This window comes from Haemorhous mexicanus, chromosome 15 (genome assembly GCF_027477595.1).
Source record: "Haemorhous mexicanus isolate bHaeMex1 chromosome 15, bHaeMex1.pri, whole genome shotgun sequence".
Lineage (NCBI taxonomy): Eukaryota > Metazoa > Chordata > Aves > Passeriformes > Fringillidae > Haemorhous > Haemorhous mexicanus.
Window position 1 is genome coordinate 15,246,149 of NC_082355.1, and position 6,000 is coordinate 15,252,148.

General features: G+C 53.5%; 1 long non-coding RNA gene across 1 annotated transcript; it reads left to right on the forward strand.

Annotated features, from left to right (window-relative positions):
• The first annotated feature begins 102 nt into the window (after positions 1-102).
• Positions 103-4,053, forward strand: LOC132334227 (uncharacterized). Its single transcript, XR_009488355.1, has 2 exons — positions 103-3,117; positions 3,328-4,053. It is a non-coding gene; the product is annotated as an uncharacterized LOC132334227 (long non-coding RNA).
• Positions 4,054-6,000: the final 1,947 nt, after the last annotated feature.

Below are 6,000 nucleotides of genomic sequence, written 5' to 3' on the forward strand. Positions count from 1 at the left end.
GGGAGTTAAATATACCCGTTCCTTCCCGGGAGCTTTATTTAAGTCCTTCCTGCCTCCTCCTCCCCTCTGGCTTTTGACACCTTTTTTATATGGGCTTTTTTTATATGGGCTTTATCATGAGGATGGCATCTCCCTCTCGCCTTCCTGACGGCCAGAGAAGCTCGGAGTCAAGCACCCCACTCCTCTGCAGAGACAGACGGGCACATGCGGGTGTCGGTGGGTCTTGTTTCTCTTGAGTGCAGCGGAGAAGTCCGGAGGGGAATCCAGCACCTCGCAGTGATGGCACAGCACAAAAATAAAAAAATCCCTCTCCCCAGCCAGGTGGCATCTGCAGGTCCCTGGAGCCGAGAGCTTCTGGAGACGGCGCTGGCTGGTTCTGGGTGAGGGGAGGAAGCTCCGGGTGACTCTGACTCACCGCTCCGCAAGATTAATTGCCGGGCGTTGCAGGAGGTTTATCACTGCCACCCGCGCTCGCCGCGGCTGCGGCTCCTGCTGCCCGGGGAGCCGGGGCGAGGAGGGGCTGCTGGCACCGGGCTGTGCCGCTGGAGCCGCCGTGTCCCTGCCAGGGGAGGCGATGCTGGATATCTGCTCCCGCACGCCCCGGGAGCAGCCCTAAGCTCTGCTCAGATGCCCCAGGGTGCAGGGGGTGCTTTTTCTGTCTCCTGAACGGGTCACACCATTCTGTGCCTCAGTTTCCAGCCCCGCAGGGCAGCTGTGTTTGAGCTGGGCTCTCCTGCCACTCTTGGTTCCTGTTTTGGAGCTGTTCTGCCTTGTGGAGAGGCCCACCTTGGGAAACTGGTGGCAAATCCAGGGCCTATCCAGACTTCCCCTCCATCCTGATGTCCTCAGCACTGACAAGCTCAGCAACTGTGATGAACAAAATCTTTTGCATAATCAATAATTAATGTCTGGGGTTTCCAAGCAGCTAATTAATCTCCTGGTGAATCGTGGAAAAAAATGTTTAGGGGAAATGTAGGTGTTTTCAAGCCAGGTGAGCAAAGGTTCACGCTCAGCCCAGGCTCTTCTGTTAACCCATATCCATCCCTGGAGAGCTTCTAGCTCCAAGTGATGCTGTTCATTGCCAGAGTGTGGACAATATTGATCATAAATATTTGCCTAATGAGATCATATCTGCTTTCCAGCATATGCAGTGAGTGACCTCAAAAGGCCTGGTGTCCTTTGGGTGAGCTCCCAACGAGCTTAATTGTCTATCTGAGTCTTGCAGCTCTGGAGGTGACCTGCACTGGGCTGTGTGGAGGGGTCAGGTCAGTCCCAGCAATGCTGGGAGTTCTGGAGGCAGGGAACAGAACTTGCTGGGCCAATCCGAGCCTCCCAGCCCAGTGCTCCCACCCAAAAGCTGGGAAATGCAGCACATAAACAATTCAGGTTCCAATTCAGGTTCCTTGCCTTAGGCAAAGATTTGAGAGGATTACTCTGGTCACTGGTTGCAGATTTAGGGAATATCACAGGCTTCATCCACCCCATTCCCCAGTAAATTCTGACCTGGGAAACCTCTGCTAGGTTCTCTAGAAGCTTCAGCAGCAGTTGTTCTCAGGCATGGCAGCTCTGGGCAAAGGCTTTGACCCAATTTCAGGCAACCTGAAGAGTTGAAAAGTCCTCAAAGCAGCGATTTCTCTCTGTGACTTTCAGGAAGCTGTGTTGTCCTCCCCTGCTGGAGACCTCCCTGTGAGCTGTGGTAGATCAGTCCCAAGGCAGATTTGCAGCCACAGCTCTTCGCTGGTGACCAGGAACAGAGCTTTGCAGCCTCCCATCAGGCCCCTGACAAATTTGCCTGAACACTGGTCAGGTCCAGGCTTGCTGCAGTCCGTTTCTGTGTGAGCAGGCCATGAATTCGTTCTCCCCAGCTCTGGCTCTTCAGCTGGTCCCAGAATAGCCAAGTCAGTGACTCGTGGCTCATTTTGAACGATTGCCAAGCAGCTGCAGCTGTCCTTGACTTTATCTCTGCTCCAGTGTGGCTTTGCCCAGCTCCACAAGTTCACACTAGGAGACTCCACTCCCCCTTCCCAGAATAGAAGACATCCAGGGCCCAGTGTCAGCAAGTTTAGCAGCTGTGGGAAGTGTTATCCTTTGAGCAATCAGTAATTAGCCCAGTTGAAAGGCCAGAGTCCTTGTGGCTAATGAGTAGCTTGAGATGAGACCTACAATCTCCTGACCCTCTTTAAGTCTCCTGGTGGCTTCCAAAGACTTCCTGGATTGCTCTCACCTTTATGCCAGCTCCCAGTGGCCTTCTGTCATGGGAGCTGTTCCTCTCCAGCAGACCCAAAGCTCATGGTCACTCTTGCCTGGTCATCTCTGGCTATGTCCTGTTCCTCCCCACTCCACCTGCCCTCCACACTGCTCTTAACCTCCCATTTCCATCACACCTTCTATATCCCTGCTCACCTCCAGTCTCCAGCCTACCTGTCCACAGCTGCCACATCTGGAACTGCTGTCTCTGTGACCAGGGCTGGCCTTGGTCAGTGCTGCTTGAGGAGACACTGCAGGGACACTGCTGGAGGCAGGGGGAAGATGGTTGATGATGGTTGATGGTGGTGATTCCAGATCTGCTCCTGATGGATGGAGCAGCATTGATGGTGGTGATACCAAATCTGCTCCTGATGGATGGAGCAGGGTTGATGGTGGTGATACCAGATCTGCTCCTGATGGATGGAGCTACCTCCTGTGCCTCCAGCCTCTCTTCATCTTGCTGTCAACCTGGAAAAAGATGTAGCTCACCTCCTGGAGAGCTCACCTTGACCATGGGAACATTGATTTTTGGGTTTTGCTCATGCCGAGGGTCTGTGAAATCAGCACAGGGCAGAAGCTTCAGCCAGGGGAAGAGGCTGATCCAGCAGCAATTGCTTCTCTGTGCAGATACTTTGTGCATTCAGGCCCTGGTTCCTCAGGAGCAGCATGGAAAATGAAGGCACTGTGGGATTAATGGATTTACCTGAGACCTCTGGAGCCTCCTTTTCCCTTGTTTTACCTGTTAAGTACCTCTGCTTCCCTGCCTTGCAAACAGCAGCTTCTTTTCCTTCAGAGGTGTTCCAGGCTGGGAATATTCACAGCCCTGTGTTATCTGCTGTCAGCAAAGAGATGGGAACATCTTGGACTGAAGTAAGTTGATTTATTGTTCCTGATTCTTAGAGCAGCCCAGAGTATGATGGGATGGGATCTCCACATTTGCTGTCACTTTTAGTGGGATTGGAGCAGAGAGGGTCACAAGAGTTTGAGGTAGTTCTGTTTCTTTTTTGTAATCTTATTTTTTTCTTTTTATTTTTTATTTTCTTTCTTTGCTTTTTTTTTTTTCTTCTTTTCTTTCTGAAGGTAGTTCCTCCCCTTTCCAGGATGATGAGAACAGCAGTGGGAGATTTATCCTTGATCTCAAATCCTTGAGACTTACCCCTATCCCTTGAGAAGGGAAAGATTCAGAGTGACCTAAAGCAGCAGTGCAGTACCTGTGAGGAGCTGTTGGAGAAGACAGCCAGACTCTTCAGAGCAGTGTGTGGTGAGAGGAAGAGAGACAACAGGTATGAGGTAAGTTAAGAGAAGCTCAGGCTGGTGATAAAGACACTTTTTTTCCATGAAGGCAGCCAGTCATCAGCAGCTTGCCCAGGAAAGCTGCACTGTCTCCATCCTCTGAGGTTTTCAAGCCCTACTGGACAATGAGATCTGGCAGCTGACCTTGCTTGGAGCACAAAGTTGAACCAGAGACCTGCTGAGGTCCCCTGTGACCTGGGAAATTCTGCCACTTTATGTTGAGGTCAGCATTCCAGGACTGCTCCGCCTCCTCACACAATGAACCCCAAAGGAGTTTTTGGGTTCCTGAAGGCTGGAAGAAGGTGGCTGTGCCATGTCAAAGACCATGGATCACCGGGCACTGGCTTCATCATCAATAATTAATGTCTGGGGTCTCCAAGCAGCTAATTAATCTCCTGGTGAATAGTGAAAAAAATCTTTAGGAGAAATGTGGGTGTTTTCAAGCCAGGTGAGCATAGAAGCACTGCCTTCACAGAATGATAAAATAAAATCCTGGCATGGTTGGGGTTGGAAGGGACCTTAAGCTCTTCTTATTCCACCCCCTGCCATGAGCAGGGACATCCTCCACTATACCAGGCTGCTCAGAGCTCCCCATGTTCTGCACTGGGGTTTGATAGAGCCCATACCCCATGCATGGCACCTCCTGGGCTTGGGTCCCACCCCAGGATGGTCCCAGGTATCCGAGTGAAGCAGGAGGCGAATCCAAGGTCTGGAGCTGCCCAGCTGTACCTGAGCCAAAGGGAGCCAATGGGATGCCCAGAGCTGCACTCCTGCCATTCCCTGCTGTTTGCAGGCCAGTCTGGAGCACCCAGGGGACCAGAGGGAGGCTGTGCTGGTTGAGTCAGTGCTCTGAGCTCAGACTCATAAAAAACCTGCAGAGCACAGAGCACAGAGGCTGATGTGCAGCACAGCCACCGTTCCTCCTTCTCTCCCTCCGTGTTTTCTGTGACCTCTTTGCGAGGCAGCTTTTGGCACTGAGGTTCACATCCTCTCCAGATCTGCTGGCTATGGCAAAACAAAACTGGCTCTGCACAGGCTGCCCAGCTCCACACACACTTCCCTGCAGAGGAGACAGGGAGGGCTAAAATTGCTGTGTGCTGGTTGTTCCTGTCAGCAAGGCAAACCTCACCTGGGGGATGCTCCAATCCTTCTGCTCCTGCAGCTCCCCCTTCTAGCTCAGCTCCCCCCTTCCCAGCTCAGCTCCCCCTCCCAGCTCAGCTCCCCCCTCCCAGCTCAGCTCCCCCCTCCCAGCTCAGCTCCCCCCTCCCAGCTCAGCTCCCCCTCCCAGCTCAGCTCCCCTTGGGGATGTGCTCTGCTTTGAGTGGGGAGTGCCGGTTCTTTAGCAACTCGACGTCCAGAAAAACCTGCAGTCACAAAACTAAATATAGCCCAGGAGAGGCCATGAATATGGTGACGCAGTCTGGAAGTGGTTCCTGGCTGTTCTCCAGCAGCTGGGAGCAAGGCATGTGGCTTTGGCTTCGTAGGGGCAGTGGTAGGCAGGGGAGCTGGGGGCCAGGGTGTGGCAGCACGGTGGGCTCCAGGGGGTACTCCATCCTCCTGTGGCCCTGAGCACAGGCTGGTGGGCTGAGGCAGCAGAAATGGTGCCACTCGTGGTGTTTGGGGCTGGGAAGGAGTTTCAGTGGTACAGAGACCTGGTCCAGGATTCACTCAGCTGGGACTCCCCGGAAGATGGGCCTTGGAGAAGTCCTGATGTGGAGACTTGTGACATTTCCCACTGAGATTCAGGATCTCCTTCAGCCCTTAAACAACAGTGCTGGCAGTCCTGTGAGGGTCACAGGCAAGGCTGTGCTCTCACCCCCTGATTTCAGGAATGTCGTGGCCAGCAGGAGCAGGGAGAGCATCCTTCCCCTGTACCTGGCACTGCTGAGGGCACACCCCTGAGTGCTGGCCCCTCAGCTTGGGAAGGACCTTGAGACACTGAGCACATCCAGAGGGGGCAATGAGGCTGGAGAGGGGCTGGGAACACAAACCCTGAGAGGAACCCCTGAGGGAGCTGGGGGTGCTCAGCCTGGAGAAAAGGAGACTCAGGGGTGGCCTAATCACCCTCTACAGCTTCCTGAAGGGTGCCTGTGCTCAGCTGGGGCTGGGCTTTTTCTCCAGGCAGCACTGACACAACCAGAGCACACAGTCTCAAGCTGCACCAAGGGAAATTCAGGTTGGATATTAGGGAAAAGTTTTTCATGCAAAGGGTGATAAAGTTCTGGAATGGCTGCCCAGGGAGGTGGTGGAGTCACCATCCCTGGGTGTGCTTAAAACAAGACTGGATGTGGCACTGGGTGCCAGGATTTAGTTGAGGTGTTGGGGCTGGGTTGGACTCGATAATCCTGAAGGTCTCTTCCAACCCAGTGATTCTGTGATTCTGTGATTCCTCCAGCCTGAGGACTGCAGGGTCTCCTGGGCTGCAAGACCTCATCAGAAGGGATGCACAAACCATCACCA